We start from the raw sequence: 18,267 nt of genomic DNA on the forward strand, positions 1-18,267 counted from the left end.
CCTTGACTCCTGTTTAGAGAATAACACGGAGACAAATTTTTCTCAACCTCACAGAACTCATTTTCCCATCCCATCCCAGAGAGTTCTTTTCCTGTCCCTGCCTCATTCCTGCAAGCTCTGTCCTCATCTGCACGAGCCTCAAACGCTTTAAAATCCTAAGTGGCAACATTCTAGAGCTCATATTGTGATGTCATAATGCCTCATTCCACCAATGCCTAAGCTCCGTCCTCATCTGCACAAGCCTCAAACACTTTAGAATCATAAGTGGCAACATTCTAGAGCTCAGATTCTGATGTCATAATGCCTCATTCCACCAATGCCTAAGCTCTGTCCTCATCTGCACAAGCCTCAAATGTTTTAAAATCCTAAGTAGCAACATTCTAGAGCTCAGACTGTGATGTCATAATGCCTCATTCCACCAATGCCTAAGCTCCGTCCTCATCTGCCCAAGCCTCAAACCCTTTAAAATCATAAGTAGCAACATTCTAGAGCTGAGATTGCGATGTCATAATGCCTCATTCCACCAATGCCTAAGCTCCGTCCACATCTGCACAAGCCTCAAACACTTTAGAATCATAAGTAGCAACATTGTAGAGCTCAGACTGTGATGTCATAATGCCTCATTCCACCAATGCCTAAGTTCCGTCCTCAAATGCATGAGCCTCAACACTTTAAAATCCTAAGTAGCAACATTTTAGCTATCATATTATGATGTCATAATGCCTCATTCCACCAATGCCTAAGCTCAGCTGCACAAGCCTCAAACACTTTCAAATCATAAGCGTTTGAGGTTTATGCGGTTAAGGCAGAGCTTACAGGAATGGGACAGGGACAGTGACAAAAGTCACAGGGATGGGACGTGGAAATTGTGTTCCCACAGGGATGGGGACAGATTTGTCCCCGTGTCATTCTCTACTCCTGTCCTATTGAATTCAAAGATGTATAGTTACGAAATAATGCTGCATGTTCACAGAATTTGGGGTAAATTAGAAGAGCAGGGCAGGGAAAATCGATTTGAGTTGAAGGAATCATGTGGGTGACCTTGCTTCAGTTTGTGTAACGCTTAAGACCGCTGATGAAAGCAGCTCAGGGAAAAGCACAATTTGATCTTCAGCAAATAACTCCACTGCAAACAATTACTGAGTTCAGTCAATAGCTTGCCAACAAAGACCAGGAAGTCACAAGGATCATGCGTATGGCAGAGAAGCAAATGATTTAGGGCCAGATTCTCACAACTGTGTGTTTAACCAGTTCTATCCAAGTATTTTACCGGCTGATTCTCAGAACGGCCATCCGTGCTGTTTTCTGTGCTTCCTAGCAGCCTCCGATTCTGCCATGCAAATGTAGTGCAACAATGTCATTAATAGTAAAATGGTAGTAAAATGAGGTCATTAATATTAAAACAAGCACTCCAGGTGAATCCCTAAACTGTCTGGGCGATACTCTGACCTTGTCGCACTACATTTGCGTGCTACATTTTCCGGTAGGGTCTGAGCTATCGTAGCCAATTGACTCAGGCATTGACAGGGAAGTAAGGCTAGGCAGCTCAGACACCCCCCCTCCACAAATTAAAAAATAAGACCCTCAATCCCCCGTGCCGTTCGATGCCCCCATTCAGCAGGAGGGATGCTTACTCCCTCCTGCCGCCAGGGTCCCCCCGCCCCCAAAAACCCCCTCTTACCGTCCCCTGCACCACACATACCTTTAAATTGAAGGACAGCAAGAGGGATGCCCACTCTCTCCTGCTGCCAGAGTTTCCCGACAGCCCCCCATGCACCTTTAAATTGAAGGACGGCCAGAAGGATGCCCACTCCCTCTGGTTGGCAGGCCGCTACTTAAAAACGGTTAGCTTCCTCTTCCCGGTGCATCCTGGGATGCACTGGGAGAGAGACCTAAAGCTCTGATTGGCCCCTCCCCTGTAAGCATCTGAGCCAACCAGGACCTTAGGCCCCTCCCAGAGCATCCCAGGATGAACCAGAAAAGGGCCTAGGCTCTGATTGGCTCAGGTACCTAAGACCCCTCCCAGGGTTTTTTTCCCCCCATTTTTGACAGGAGGGAGGAGCTATACTTAGCAATTACTCTTATGAGCAAACGCTAGGCACAGTTCCTCCCCCCCCCTTTACCTGCGATTCTCCGCACAAGTAGCGCGCATATAATTTGCATGCTATTATGCTAAGAATCGGCTGTAAAAGTAAAATCGCTCCCACTATGGCCACTACATCGACTCGCCAGATTTTACTGGCAGTTTTGAGAATCCGTCCCTTAATCCCTGCAGGACCACATGCGTACTGTTCAGCTGTGCCTTATACCGCTTATCTCTTCTGCAGATATTCCTTAATGTGGTGAAATGGTTGTTGAATTCCTTCTCGCATCGACTGCCACATAACTAGGTTAGCAATTCTTGCAGATCCCCCAAGGTTCATACAATCTGCAGACATTGGACTTGACGCCTTTTATCAAACCTTCATACTTTTCAGTAGTGGTCTCCTAGTCACTATAATGCCAGGGAAAACCCCAGAATAGCCTTTAGGGTTGGCATTGCTGCTGAAACCTTGAACAGCCATTTTATAGGTCATAGCATGGGCAAGAGTTGGCAATGAACTTCACCTCATCTGATGATGCAAGTCAAGCAACGACAAAATCTTGTGTTTGAATAATGTCTCGGTCTCTGGATAGTCATACAAGGCTGGATTCCATAAATGGCACTCAGAAATGGGGGCTGAAAAAGATTGGCACTAAACGAGATTCTATAAAGGGCACACGCTTAAGGCCCTGACTTTGGATGCCAGACTTGCACCTGCAGAAACCTGGTGTAATGCTGGTGCCCAAACCCATTATTCTGTAACCATGCGCCCAACTCTTCAGAACGCCCATGACCCCTCTTGAGTTGCGAGCGCCCAGTGTTACGGAACAGCATGCAGCTTGGCAACGCACAAATTCCAATTAAAGTCAGTAATTGGCTGTTGGTGAACAGTTATCGCTCATTAAAGGCTTGTTGGCCCACTCAGTTGCAAATGCATCTCAGCATCACGGTGGCCAAATCTGTGTGCCATGTATAGAGTCTGGGGACCTGTGATCGGTACTAGTGTTGTATGGTAGGTGAGTTTCAAGACTTCCGTAGTTCTCAGGCATCTTAAAAAAAGGCCCCTTGTAGGCTTGGACACTCCTGTACATCGCCACTTTTCCAAAACTCTTATGTTGATCCATGAGAAGCTTTCGCTACCATCAAAGAATCTGTTGTGTTCTCGGACCAATTAAGTTGTCAGTTATCTATGTTATTTTTTTTGTATTTTAATGTCAGAAATGGTACGGAACTAAACAGTCCTCTGTTACACTTTCTGTGACCAGTGGGAGAACGTGCTAATGGGTGTGGTTTATCTTCGGTATCATCACGTCCTTCTGTGTGTGTGTTCTGCTGCAAACTGTAGGGTAATTTGTTAGCTATGAATAAGAATTGTACATACCTAAAAGGAGTTTCTGCATTTAGAGGGGTTAATATCTTATTGCTTAGAGAAAAGCCCTAGCAAGGAAATTCCTAACATATACATCACCTTAAGCTTTATCGATTAGTCTCTACCTGTGCCCAAGCTAAACGTAAGCATTGAAGAACCAAGACAGAAGTAGTCTGTACGTGTGATATTCTGCGTGTCTTTGCTAGATGTTCTGAGGCCTGCAAGACTCCAGCAAAGGACATTTCTACCAAGTGCTAATAAAGCACTGTGAGTCTTTTTTTTTTAGTTGGGGGGGGGGGGGGAGGGGAGGAGCCATAGTTCACCTCTATGGTAGGTGTGTTTGCACTATAAGGAGAAGCAAATTCAGAATTAAGCCCTGCCGAGGAGCAGCGACGTCAACTTAAGCCCGTGATATGCAGTATCTATGCTACCCAGACCCTTGACTAAAGTGTAACAATGACGTCGGGGGGATACTGGGGGGGGGGGGAGGGGGAACGGTAAAGAGAGTTTCAACATACTAATGAAGAATGCTGACAAAAGAGAGATCCTCTCTGTTGGTATTCAGATAACACTTATGTCTGAGCCTCTCTTTGCCTTTCATGTTTGGGTGCTTTGTAAGTAAGGTATAGCGCTCTCCTACGGTTGCAAACTCTACTGGTCTTTCCACTGAACTTGCTTTTGAATGATTGTATCGTCTTTTAATAAAATTTGAAGAAAACGATATTTCATGTTCCCGACGTTCTTTGTCTTTATTATCAACTGCAAAATGGGCAGAAGAAAAGAGCCCAGCAGGGCAGATAATATGATACCGAGGTCAACTAGGACCCAGCAAAAGACGGCATGTACAGTACTCCAAAATGGCATCCGCGGAGACGCAGCAAAAGGGCTAACCGCCAATGCAGACACGGTGAATGCGAAATAAAGGAAGGCCGCAGATTAGCAGTGTTGTGAAAAGATAGAACACATTGCGCAAGAACCCTAGACGATATCCCCCTAATCCAAGAAACTTGCGTAGACAAATTGATGCTCATTGCACAAAATTACAGGCACAGGTTATACAGTAATGCCACTTTCACGGGTAACTTAATTGGTAAATTAGCTGCTCATTGGTGTTAATTTTATTTATTTATGGGGACGGTGGACAACAAGTTCAACATAAAACTTACAATTTTGTTAATAGTTATGTTGTTCAGTTACACATGTAACTATCCTTAGTATTCTACAAATTGAGTACACAAGATCCATATGCAACTGCAAAGGGGGCGTGGACCAGGGAGGAGCTTGGACAGGTGTGCCTAGCGCTTATGCGCACAGGTTTATGGAAGATGCTCAGTTATGCGCTTGACATTGGCCTAGACCAGGGGTGGGCGACTCCGGTCCTCGAGGGCCAGAATCCAGTTGGGTTTTCAGGATTTCCCCAATGAATATGCAGTGCATGCAGATCTCATGCATATTTATTGGGGAAATCCTGAAAACCCGACTGGATTCCGGCCCTCGAGGACCGGAGTCGCCCACCCCTGGCCTAGGCTGTGGGATTGTAGAGTGAGATGTACAGCCTCAGCCTCTATGACAGTGATTCCCAACCCTGTCCTGGAGGAACACCAGGCCAATCGGGTTTTCAGGCTAGCCCTAATGAATATGCATGAGAGAGATTTGCATATGATGGAAGTGATAAGCATGCAAATTTGCTTCATGCATATTCATTAGGGCTAGCCTGAAAACCCAATTGGCCTGGTGTTCCTCCAGGACAGGGTTGGGAACCACTGCTCTATGAGACAGGCTTTATATTATTTAATGTATAGAGTATTTTGGACTCCAATGAGATTACAAAAAATAGATTCGACACGTTCCAATAAATGTTGGCATTTTTAATTGGAAATCAGAACGCTAGACCATCTTTTATTTCACTGTCCTTTAACATTTGGGTTCTGGAAGTCCATAAGGAGCAAAATTAATTTCTATTCTTGAAGTTCCTGTTCCGTTATCATATGGAATAATATTGTTGGTACTTCAATTATGATTAGGAGCCCGCTCAGTAGTTCCAAAGATAAACTTCTCATTATGGCTTTGCAAATGATTACAAGAAATTGGAAGAAATGGGATAGGTTAAATATGCCGTTTTGGTGGGAGACTCTTGGTATGTATTACCGATACGAGAAAATGTTAGCAGTAAAAGTGAACGAATCGCAAAAATTCATAGGAATCTGGGGTCCTTTAGATTCTTTTGTTAAAAAGCTTTAATCGTTGTGTGAACTGGCCAAATTAAAGATTGCCTATTCTTCATACAAATCCAGAGAGGGTGGAAGGGAAGGGGGTTGTTTATATTTGCATTTCATGTATAGTACATAAGTGCTTTTAAGGAATATTATTGATGGATAATTTGGTGCACTTTCTGTTAAGATGTTTTTATAAAATCAATGAACAGGTTTTTTTTTTTGTTCAAGAAAATGTTATTGGTTTTAGAAAGCATAACAATACAAAATCAAAAAGAGAGCTTCCAATGAAGCACAGGTTAAGCCGGATGAAGACACCCATCATGTATATCTAATTACAAATTAGAGGTGGTAGTAGCAGAAATTATAAAAGCAGAAAACATTATAACAATCATCAATGTATGCAAATCATAAATTCGTATGGAAACGAAATATACAAACAACTAAGAGGAATGAGGAAAGTATGTCGAGCAAGAAAATGGTATTATACATTCAATGCTAATATCAGTACAAGTAGGTATGTTATAGTGTTAGCAGACATTAAAATGCCAATATAATATGACATAGAAGACAAAATAAACACACATGTCAACTAGAAAACTATAAATACAGATCTGTATGTTGGTCGAGGGTCTAAGTGTTGAAATTTGCCAAAATCGACCAAGTTTTGTCAAACGTTGTTATCGAGTTATGGCGTTCAGCCATATGTCGTTCAAATTTACTGTGGAGATAAACGGAGTTCCACCATTGATTGAAATCTAATTTAGTAAAATCTTTCCAATTATGTAAAATGAGTTGGATGGTAAGAATCAATAGGAGTGTCAAAAGGCGGTCATGATGCACAGATAGATGAGCAGCGAGTGCAGTGGGTCCCAGAATTAAAACATCAAACGAGAGGGGATCAGTGAGAGAGAACATTTTGGCAATCGTGCGCCCAATCGGATTCCAAAAGCTCTGCAATTGAGGGCATTCAAAAATCATATGCCGCAAAGATCCCTGAGAAGATTTGCAGGTCCAGCATGAATTATCTGAGGACTTTGTGGGTGCAGAGCCTGACAGGGCAGGACACTTGAATATTAAGCTGCCCAACTTATATTCAAGTCAACCATTTTTCCTCCTTTTGGGGGGAAAAAGGGGGTCTCGACTTATATTCAGATCAACTTATATTTGAGTATATACGGTACATTTGGTTGAACTTGAAGGTTTGCAGAACTCACCTCAAACTGGGATGATACCACAAAAATCCAGTACACTGAGGAGCAGTAAAGTCTTACTCCAACGGCCACAGTATCCTGCAAAAACACACTTAGAACCTATAAATCAAGCTTGACATGCTATTGAAGAGCTCAAAGAGGCAGCACTTTGATAATTATCACACTGAGATCTGGAATATAAATACACCATCACCTCCTGAAGGGAAAACAGAATAAGCTGCACTGCTACCAAAACAGATTCTCAACAAATACAGAATAAGTAACTAAAAATTAAAAATACAGATATGCAGACAAGGAAGATAAACCTTCTATGTAGTAGAACAGTGGAACAGTAGAAATGTGTTTCCTCTGTACTGTGTCATGAGAAGAGATGCACATTCCCACAGGTTACAAATTCCAATCCAGAAAAATAAAAAAAAGGCTTTGTATCTATTCATGTCTGAACATTAATTATACTTTTTTTTTTCAAATTCAATTTAAGACTATCAGTGGCATACCTAATAAATTTGATATCCAGGGATGATAATTTTTAATACCCCCCCCCCCCTTTTATATGAAAAATATATTTTTGGTTACACAAGGTTATAACTAGGAAAAGACAACATTTTAAGCACTGCAGTGAGCACTAGAACATCAATACACCCACTCTAAAACCAAACATGCCATATTAGTACAAATTGATCCTGCACTGTCAAAACCATGTCTTTTTCATTCATGCAGAACTCAGACAAACCCTTGTCTACAATGGAATAAGTAATCACAAACTAAAATTAGAAATATTTAGACAAAAGTTAAACTGAACTGCCAAGAACTGAACAATCCCCCTAATACTGTGCAAAAGATAAAGGTAACAGATGTACATTAGAAAAAAAAAAAAGACAACAATCACCAGAGTACGGTACAGGGATTCAAACAGGGATTGGACGAATTCCTGAGGGATAAAGGGATCGTGGGATACTGAGGGAGGAGCTGGGATGTAACACAAGTATAGAAAGCTAATAAGTATAGAAACCCAACCAGGTCGTGCATGCGCAAGACCAGAGGGTTAGGACTTCGATGGGAAGATGGGACTTCAACGGGAAGCCAAGGAGGCAGGGGAGCCCCTTCTGGTGATTCAGACAGGTCGTGACCTGTTTGGGCCGCCGCGGGAGCGGACTGCCGGGCAGGATGGACCTATGGTCTGACCCGGCGGAGGCACTGCTTATGTTCTTATGTAATTAAGAAATAAAAGTGAAACAAAAGATGGAAGATAAGATAATATCATTTTATTGAACATTTTTTTCAATTAGCTTTCAGATGCCAAAACCATCTTCTTCAGGTCAGTACAGTATACTGCAGTTATGGTATTCTGTCCTGATCTGAGGAAGGAGGTTTTGGTCTCTAATTTTAATATATGTTTGACTATCTTTCAGTTTAATAAAAAGATCACCTTATTTCCATTTCCATTTCCATTTATAAATGTTTATCTACACAGCTACAATACTACTTTATCCTAAAGAAAATAACATTTTATTTTTTCTACCTTTGTTGTTTCTGGTTTCTGCTTTCCGCATTTTCTCTTCACTCCCTTCCATATGGCATCTGCCCTCTTTCACTGCCCCTTCCATCTGCTATCTCTCCTCCCCTGTATGGCATTTGCCCTCATTGTCCCTTCCATAAACTACATTTCTCTCCTTTTTCTGTCTTCTTCCTTCATCTCATACTCTGGTCTCTCTCCTTTCCTTCCTCTTCCCACCCAACCAACCTTAACCCATGGTCTGGCATCTCTGTCCCCTTCCTCCCCCAAATGGTTTGGCATCTCTCCTTTCCTCTCCCAATCTGGTATCTCAATTTCCCTTCCATCTGTCTCCTACCCCATCTATGGTCTGGCATCTGTCTCTTTCCCTCCTCTTCCTCCCCATAGTTGTATCTCTATCTCCTTCCCTTCCATATCTGCCCCCACCTGCACTGGCATCTCTCTCCTCTCCATCCCTCTCCTTTTCCCATGTCTGGCATCTCTCTCTCCTCACCCTTCTCATCCCTTTTCTTCCCTGCCCCTATCACATGGTCTGGCATGGAAATCTCTCCCTTCCCTCTCCATGCTCTGGCATCTCTCTCCTGTGCTTCCCTTCCCTATGGTCTGGCATCTCTTTCTCTTCATTCTTCCTTTTTGTATCCCATCCCCCACCCTGTGGTCTGGCATATCTGTCCCCTTCCATGACTCTCCTCTGCTTCCCTTCCCCATGGCCTGGCATCTCTTTCCCTTCCCTGGTGATCCTTCTTCCTTCCTTCCAATTTGGCAGCTTTCTCCTTTACCCTCCTTCTCTCCCTCCAACTGGAGGGACATTTCTCAAACCTCTCTCTGCCGCTTGTAAGCTTTGGGCTGCTAGCAACGTTATTGAGTTGAACACGCTGCCTCAGGCGAACCCAGAAGCTTTCCCTCCGCTTCAACTTCCTGTCCCTGCAGGGCATTGCAGCAGAGCAACAGCTTCCAAGGCCACTGCTGGCAGCATGTTCAGCTCATTTACGCTGCCAGTGGCCCAAAGCTTGCAGGCTGCAGCATGGAGAAAATGGAGTCTGGACCAGAGTACCCCCCGAGGAGCTGCACCCGGGGTGGACCATCTCCCCCCTTATTACTCCACTATAGTAGTAGTGCGGCTGTGGTCATGTGAAGTCCCAAAAATATTGTGGGTGCTCAGACACCCACAGAGCTGGCGCTGATACCTCCCATGCATATTGCTGGAGGTTTTCCTTAGAGCTACCACCTGATCCTGGACTGGTTTCCTGGGAATACTGGGGACTCTCAGGACCATTACTACCCTGTTCCATCTCCCCTTACGTATCACATAGGCGAGAGACTGTCGGTGGGAAATGGAGTCAGAAGGTTGAACAGAATTTCGACTGGTTTCTAAGACTTATGGCTTTTCACAGGGACCAGGCATTCCTCCAGTGTAGTGGCAGCCCTAATTATTGCCAGCTAATGACCGACACAATTCCTGACAAACTCCCAGTTCTACATCCTGTCAAAATAGCACCTCCAAGCTATTCATTAGCAGCCTCGCTCCATTTTCTATGCCTGTCTGCCTCTAATTTACCAGGCCATGTTAATGAAGCCTGTAGCTTACAGATGTTTAAGCAGCAACGAAGGTGGGGGTGAAGCTGTCTGAGAGCATGAACTTATTAGTACAGAGCTGCAAAATGAGAGCCAGGGCTTGGGCGATGGCTGTACAATGTTAAAGTTGGCTAATGGCCTGGGGAATAGGGGAGAATTTTAAAGGTGTCGAAGGATAGAAAGTGGTGATAACACAACATGGGAAGGGGAGGAGGGATAAAAGCACCAAATTAAAGTTATTTATTTAGATATTTAATTTGGGGAGTGGGGGGGAGGCTTTCTATCCCGTCCTCCCCAAAGAACCAAGGATGTCTGCATGTATTGGTCACCTAGATGTCTGGAATTGAGTTTGTTGGGTTCTTTGAGTGTGCAGTCTGTCATCCCCCGATTTAAAGACAATAGTGAAAAGCTTAAAGATGATTCTTTGTTGAGGGGGCAGCTAATGAAGGTCGAAAAGCAAGGGTGGAAACCCTTGTGTTGGGAGAATTGGGAATCTTGGCGTGCAAATGAACGGCGGAGGGGCTGTCATAAGAAACCGTGCATTAGAATTCTGCGCTCAGCTTTCACACAGTTTCGCAATGCCCCCAATATATTAAAGAAATGTTTTGCCTACAAAAAATGTGCTCAAGACACAGGAGAAGGCGCCATTCACCAAAGAAACACACAGTTTATTGCATTGGGTGACAGCTGCAGAAAGCACAGTGACTTACCTGTAGCAGGTGTTATCCATGGAGAGCAGGCAGATATTCTCGTGCGGGTGATATCATCCATGGAACCCGGCATGGACAGTCCAGTGAACTGTCATTTTAAGAAACCAAAGAACTGACAGTACTAAGCATGCATGGGCCTTTCCGTATAAAAGCTAAAAAGGGGATGTGGGAGGGTTGTGAGATTATCTGCCTGCTGTCCTTGGATAATACCTGTTACAGGACAAGCAGGCAGAATATTGTCATGTGTGGGGACCCTCCAGCATACGAGAAGGGTTGGAGGGAATATCTGATTTCTAAACAGAGAATACATTTTGGAGAATTGTGTGGCTGAAGTGACTATGTCGTCTGGATAAGAACATATGAATAGCCTTCCTGGGTCAGATCAATGGTTCATCTACCCAGTATCCCGTCTTCGCAGAGACCAATCCAAGTCACAAGCACTTGGCAAAACCCCAAATAGCAGCAGCATTCCAGGGCAAGCAGTGGCTTCTCCCATCTCTGTCTCAACAGCAGTTTATGGACTTGTACATAAGTACATAAGTAGTCGCCTCCGCCGGGGCAGACCAGAGGTCCATCCAGCCCAGCGGTCCGCTCACGCGGCGGCCCACCAGGCATATTGCCTGGTCAGCGGTCCCTGACTAATTTTATTGCCTTCCTCTACAGTTATCTCTAAACCTTCCACTGCTCTTATCTGTACCCCTCAATCCCTTTGTCTTCCAGGAACCTATCCAGGTCATCCTTGAAACCCTGTACTGTGCTATTTCTTATCACGGCCTCCGGAAGGGTGTTCCATGTGTCCACCACCCTCTGTGTGAAAAAGTACTTCCTTGCGTTTGTTTTAAACCTGTCCCCCTTCAATTTCATCGAGTGACCCCTTGTTCTTGTGGTTTCTTTCAAATTGAAAAATCTGTCTTTGTCAACCTTTTCGATGCCCCTCAGGATCTTGAAGGTCTCTATCATATCTCCTCTGAGTCTCCGCTTTTCCAGGGAGAACAGCCCCAGCTTCTTCAGTCTGTCAGTGTATGTAAGGTTTTCCATACCCTTAATCAGTTTAGTTGCTCTTCTCTGGACTCCCTCAAGCATTGCCATGTCCTTTTTGAGGTACGGTGACCAGTACTGTACACAGTATTCCAGATGCGGACGCACCATAGCCCGGTACAGTGGCAGGATGACTTCCTTCGTTCTGGTCGAGATACCCTTCTTAATGATACCTAACATTTGGTTTGCTTTCCTCGAGGCTGTGGCGCATTGTGCCGACGCCTTCAATGTCGTGTCTACCATCACTCCCAAGTCTCTTTCCAGATTACTGACCCCTAGCATTGATCCCCCCATTTTGTAAGTGAACATCGGGTTCCTTCTCCCTATATGCATGACCTTGCATTTCCCTACATTGAAGCTCATTTGCCACTTTTTCGCCCATTCTTCCAATGTCGTAAGATCCCTTTGGAGATTCTCGCAGTCAACCGTGGTTTCAACCTTGCTGAATAGTTTGGTGTCATCTGCAAATTTGATGACCTCGCATTTTGTTCCCGCCTCCAGGTCGTCAATGAATATGTTAAACAGGAGCGGTCCCAGCACCGATCCTTGAGGAACCCCGCTCGTGACCCCTTGCCAGTCCGAGTAATGGCCCTTTACACCAACCCTCTGCTTCCTGTCTGCCAGCCAGTTTTTGATCCATCGGTGGACCTCCCCATGCACCCCATGGTTCCATAGCTTCCTGAGCAACCGCTCATGTGGTACCTTATCGAAGGCTTTCTGGAAGTCTAGGTAAATTATGTCTATGGGTTCTCCTTTGTCCACCTGGTTGTTTACCCCCTCAAAGAAGTACAACAAGTTTGTGAGGCACGACCTACCCTTGCAGAACCCATGCTGGCTCGACCTTAGCTGTCCATTTTTTTTGATATGGTCACAGATGCTGTCCTTAATCAGTGCCTCCATCATCTTTCCCGGGACCGATGTGAGGCTTACCGGCCTATAGTTTCCCGGGTCGCCCCTCGAACCCTTCTTGAAGATGGGCGTGACATTAGCTATTTTCCAGTCCTCCGGGATCTCTCCAGTTTTTAGGGATAGGTTGCATATTTGCTGAAGTGTCTCTGCTATTTCATTCCTTAATTCCTTGAGCACCCTTGGGTGAATGCTATCCGGACCTGGCGACTTGTCGCTCTTTAGCTTGTCTATCTGCCTGAGGACATCCTCCTGGCTCACCTCTAATTTGACCAGCTTGTTATCTTGATCTCCATTTTCTATTTCCTCTGGTTCCGGAATGTTGGATGTGTCCTCCCTCGTGAAGACCGACGTAAAGAAGTCATTTAACTTGTCAGCTATTTCTTTTTCCTCCCTCACTACTCCCTTTCTATCCCCATCATCCAAGGGCCCCACTTCCTCCCTCGCTGGTTGCTTCCCCTTTACGTACCTGAAGAATGATTTGAAATTTTTTGCCTCTCCCGCTAGTCTCTCTTCATATTCCCTCTTTGCTCTCCTAACCACTCGGTGGCACTCCTTCTGGCTTTCCTTGTGTTCCTTTTGGTTGGCCTGCGTTTGATCCTGTTTCCATTTTTTGAACGATGCTTTCTTGTTACTGATCGCCTTTTTTACAGCTGCCGTTATCCATGCTGGGTTCTTTATTCGATTTTTCTTGCACTCTTTTCTGAACCTGGGGACGTACAGGTTCTGTGCTTCGTGCACCATACGCTTGAGCAGAGTCCAGGCGCTTTCTACGGACTCTACCTTCCTTGTGCTGCCGTTGAGTTTCTTCCCCACCATTTTCCTCATTGCATCATAATTCCCTTTTCTGAAGTTGAGCGCTGTTGTTGTGGTTCTTTTCACCCTGGATGATCCCAGTTCTAGTCTGCACTGGATCATGTTGTGATCGCTGTTTCCCAGTGGGTCTAATACCGCTACTTCCTTTGCAGGTCCCCCCAGTCCACTGAAGATTAGATCAAGAGTAGCTTCTCCTCGTGTAGGTTCCATGACCAGCTGTTCCAGGAAGCAGTCCCTCGTGGCTTCCAGGAATTTGGTCTCTCTCTCGCAACTTGAGTGCCCGATACTCCAGTCTATCCCAGGGTAGTTGAAGTCTCCCATCACCACCACACTTCCATTCTTGCATACCTGCCGCAGTTCTGTCTCCAGGTCCCGGTCGATTTCTTCCGATTGGCCAGGCGGACGATAGTATAGACCCAATTTGATGTCTGCTCCAGATCCTCCTGGTAGCTTAACCCATATTGATTCCAAGCCTTCCGACCTTACTGCTGTTTCCATTTTGGTTGAGGGTATGGAGTCTTTTATGTATAGCGCTATTCCTCCACCCTTCTTGTGTGTCCTGTCTCTCCTGTAAAGTTTGTACCCTGGTATGACCACATCCCATTTATTATCATCAGCCCACCACGTTTCTGTGATTCCAATTATGTCCAGGGCTTTTTGACTGGCTATAATTTCCAGCTCTCCCATTTTGGCCCTGAGGCTCCTCGCATTTGTGTAGAGGCAATATAGGTCCTGATTTGTTGCCCGCCCTGCTGTTTTCTTTCCATGGCTCGGCGCTCCCACCTGGCTTGCCTTTACTCGGTCATCCACCTCCCGTGGCGTGTCCGTTTTGCCCCCATCCAGTATCTCCTTTTTTGGATGGTCCTCTTGCTCCCATTGTTCTCTTTCAACCATGCCTGTTAGGCTCGTTTGTGCACTGGGCCCCTGCATTGCATCTGTGGGCCTTTTTTCTGAAGATTTCCACTCAACCCTTTTGTTTAAAAGTTCCCTCCCAGTCCCTTTGTCCAAAAAGTCCCTCTCAGCCCCTTTGTCCAAGAGTTCCCACTTCGGTCCCTTTGCCCAAAAGTGTCTCCTCAGTCCCTTTGTACAAAAAGTCCCTCTCAGCCCCTTTGTCCAAGAGTTCCCACTCGATCCCTTTGCCCAAAAGTGTCCCCTCAGTCCCTTTATCCAAGAAGCCTCTCATAGTCCCTTTGCCCAAGAATTTTCTCTCAGTCCCTTTGTCCAAAAGATCCCACTCGGTCCCAAGCTCTCTTTTGCAATGTCCTTGTTCGGTATCATTTTTTGATACCAATGTCCGGTGTGTCGAGGCCAGATCGACTTCCGGCTTTCCCCTTCTCTTCAGTTTAAAGCTAGATCTATGGCGTTTTGGATGTTTCTTGCCAGCTGCCTCGTCCCAGCTGTGCTCAGGTGCAGTCCATCTCTCTTGTAGAGCTTGTTCTTCCCCAAGAAGGTCGTCCAGTTTCGAACAAAGTGGAATCCCTCCTCCTCGCACCATCTCCTCAGCCATCCGTTCATTACTTGTAGTTCGCTCTGTCTTCTTGTGTCTGCTCTCGGTACTGGTAGGATCTCCGAGAAGGCTATCCTATTTGATCTCAGCTTCAGTTTCCGCCCCAGGATCCTGAACTGCTCAGTCAGTGTAGTCCGGTTGAAATTTTTCCTGCTGACGTCGTTGGTTCCAATGTGGATTACAACTGCCGTCTCCTCTGTCTCGGCTCCCTCCAGGATTCTATCAATTCTGCTGGTGACGTCCGTTGTTCTTGCCCCCGGGAGACATGTCACTAGTCGGTCCTCCCTTCCTCCGGCAATGTGACTGTCCACTTCTCGCAGGATTGAGTCTCCTACTACAACAGCAGATTTCCCCTTCCTCAGATGTCTCTCTGGTCTCAGGTCCGTGTCCTCCGGGCTCTGCTGGATCTCCGCTGGTCCTTCCGCCAGGTCCTGTTGGGTACCATCATCTGCATTTTCAGACCCTACGCTAGGTCCCACTCCCATGGTGTTTGTTGGTTCCTGACCTCCAGCTGTCGGTTCCCGTCTGATACGCTGGTGGTCCTGTGCCTCTGCCATCTGCCAGGCCTCCTCTATGTACTTCTCGAGCTCTCTGACTTGTTCTGAGATGTGGCTCTCTCTGGTAGTCTCCTCCGTTTCCTCACACTGTTCCTCTATTGAGCAGAGTCCCTCCAGCTCCTGGACTCTAACCTGCAGCCTTCCGACCTCCCTCTTCAGGCTATCCAGTTCCTGGCATCGATTGCATATGTATGCCCGCCTCCCAAAGGGGAGGTAGTCATACATATGACATGCGATGCAGTATACTGGGTAGCCCTGCTGGATTCCTGCAGCCTCCATTTCTCTGTTTTCTTTCCTGTGTTCTGTAAGAGAAGAGAGAGAAAGAGAATGAGAATGAATCGCGAATAAATTTGAGAAAATGTACCTCAGGAATTTCTCTACTGGGCTGCCTGTGCTCCTGGCTCCTTCTTAAGGCTCCTCCGCAAAGGCGCTCCCGCTAAGGCGAGCGCCTTTGCCGTGCGCCGAACGGCTGCACGCCGTTGGCTCCCTGCCTTTTAAGGGGGAGCCCGGCTGAAGTCGCTGAAGTCGCTGACGCGATGTGGGTGGGCGGAGCTAGCTCTCGCCCGCCTCTGGCTCACCGCGTCCCCCTCGCCTTTCTCCTCTCCTGCTTGCTGCCGCTGGAATCGGCAGCGAGCCCTGTAGCTTCTGCCCTCGCCTGCCTGCCTCCTCTCCTGGCCGCGGCTCCCTGCCTTTTAAGGGGGAGCCCAGCTGAAGTCGCTGAAGTCGCTGACGCGATGTGGGTGGGCGGAGCTAGCTCTCGCCCGCCTCTGGCTCACCGCGTCCCCCTCGCCTTTCTCCTCTCCTGCTCGCTGCCGCTGGAATCGGCAGCGAGCCCTGTAGCTTCTGCCCTCGCCTGCCTGCCTCCTCTCCTGGCCGCGGCTCCCTCCAGGAACTTGTCCAAACAGGAACTTGTCCAAACCTTTTTTAAACCCAGCCACATTAACCGCTCTTACCACATCCTTTGGCAACGCATCCCAGAGCTTAACTATTCTGAGTGAAAAAAATATTTCCTCCTATTGGTTTTAAAAGTATTACTCTGTAACTTCATCGAGTGTCCCCTAGTCTTTGTAAATCCTGATGCACCACTCAGGATTTTCTAAATTCTCTAAACAGTAATGAGTGGTGAATGTGTGAACTGAGGACCATGTGGGCTGCTTTACAGATATCCTTAATAGGAGTGGAGCATAGATGGGCTACAGAAATTGCTATTGCTCGCATCTTGTGTGTGGTAACACGACCGTCTAGCGTCAGTCCAGAACGAGAATAGCAGAAAGAAATACAGTCCACAAGCCATGCGGGGATAGTTCTTTTAGAAACAAGTGTTCCTATTCTATTTGGGTCAAAAGACACATTTAAAGTTCAAGGTATGAAAAGTTTCTTCAACAGGGTGAGAATGTGGCTTTGGAAAAACTACTGGAAGATTTATGGACTGATTTAGATGAAACTGAGAAATGACTTTTGGGAGGAATTTTGGATGAGTTTGGAGAACCACTTTTGATAGAAAGTGGTATAAGGTGGGTTTGCTAACTCAACATGCAGATGTGAGGAAAAGTCCATAGTCTGTTATTGAGAAAGACATGGATTGGTAGCATGGAATTTTGCTACTCCTTGGGGTTCCGGAATCTTTTGCTACTCTTTGGGATTCTGGGATCTTTGCTATTCTTTGAGATTCTGTATGGAATGTTGCTACTGTTTAGGGTTCCGGAATCTTTTGTTACTCTTTGGGATTCCAGAATCTTCCTATTCTTTAGGATTCTGAATGGAATGTTGCTACTCTTTGGGATTCCAGAATCTTCCTATTCTTTAGGATTCTAAATGGAATGTTGCTACTCCTTGGGGTTCCGGAATCTTTTATTACTCTTTGGGATTCCAGAATCTTGCTATTCTTTAGGGTTCCTAATGGAATGTTGTTACGCTTTGGGTTTTGGCCAGGTACTAGTGATCTGGATTGGCCACCGTGAGAATGGGTTTCTGGGCTTGATGGACCATTGATCTGACCCAGTGGGGCTGTTCTTATGTTCTTATCTAGGAATAATTTTGGATTCTACACTATCATTGAAACCACAGGTAAAATCAGTGGTGTCTCATGCTTTTTTCAAATTTATGATGGCTGCGGAAATTGAGAGATTTTCTTCCGGAGAGGGAATTTCAAACAGTAATCAGAGCAATATTGACACCGATTCTAGACTATTGCAATGCCCTATATTTGGGGTTGCCAAAATATGTGATTCGAGCCTTGAAATTGGTTCAGAATGCAGCAGCACGATTGATTGTTGGGGGCCGCTAAGTTTGGACATATTACCCCAATTCTATGTCAGTTGCATTGGTTACCTGTTCAAGCTCGGATTGAATTTAAGCTGCTTCACTTGATTTACAAAGTAACCCATACACAACTGCCAATAGTAGTCAGTTGTCATTTCAAGGGGGCTAAATAGGCCAAAGTACGGTGCTCCCAGAGAGAGAAAATAAAATAAAAAAACTGGAAGAAAAGTTAAGTCAGGAAAGTACAAAACGTACCCTGATAACACATGTAGAAAATATATATATCATACTCTTAAAGATGTGTGTAGAGAAAACAAAAAAAAAAAGCTTCTCTGCTCTGCAGAAAACAACAAACCGATGATCGCTCGAGCTACTTTCTTAAAGTGATATCGCACTTTGGACTGTCCGTGCTGGGTCTTTGGATGATGTCATCCACACGTGAGAAAATGTCACCTGCTTGTCCCGGCATAAAAATCAATGCACTGCACAGAGATTGTACCA

The sequence above is a fragment of the Geotrypetes seraphini genome, chromosome 7, assembly GCF_902459505.1.
Source record: "Geotrypetes seraphini chromosome 7, aGeoSer1.1, whole genome shotgun sequence".
Lineage (NCBI taxonomy): Eukaryota > Metazoa > Chordata > Amphibia > Gymnophiona > Dermophiidae > Geotrypetes > Geotrypetes seraphini.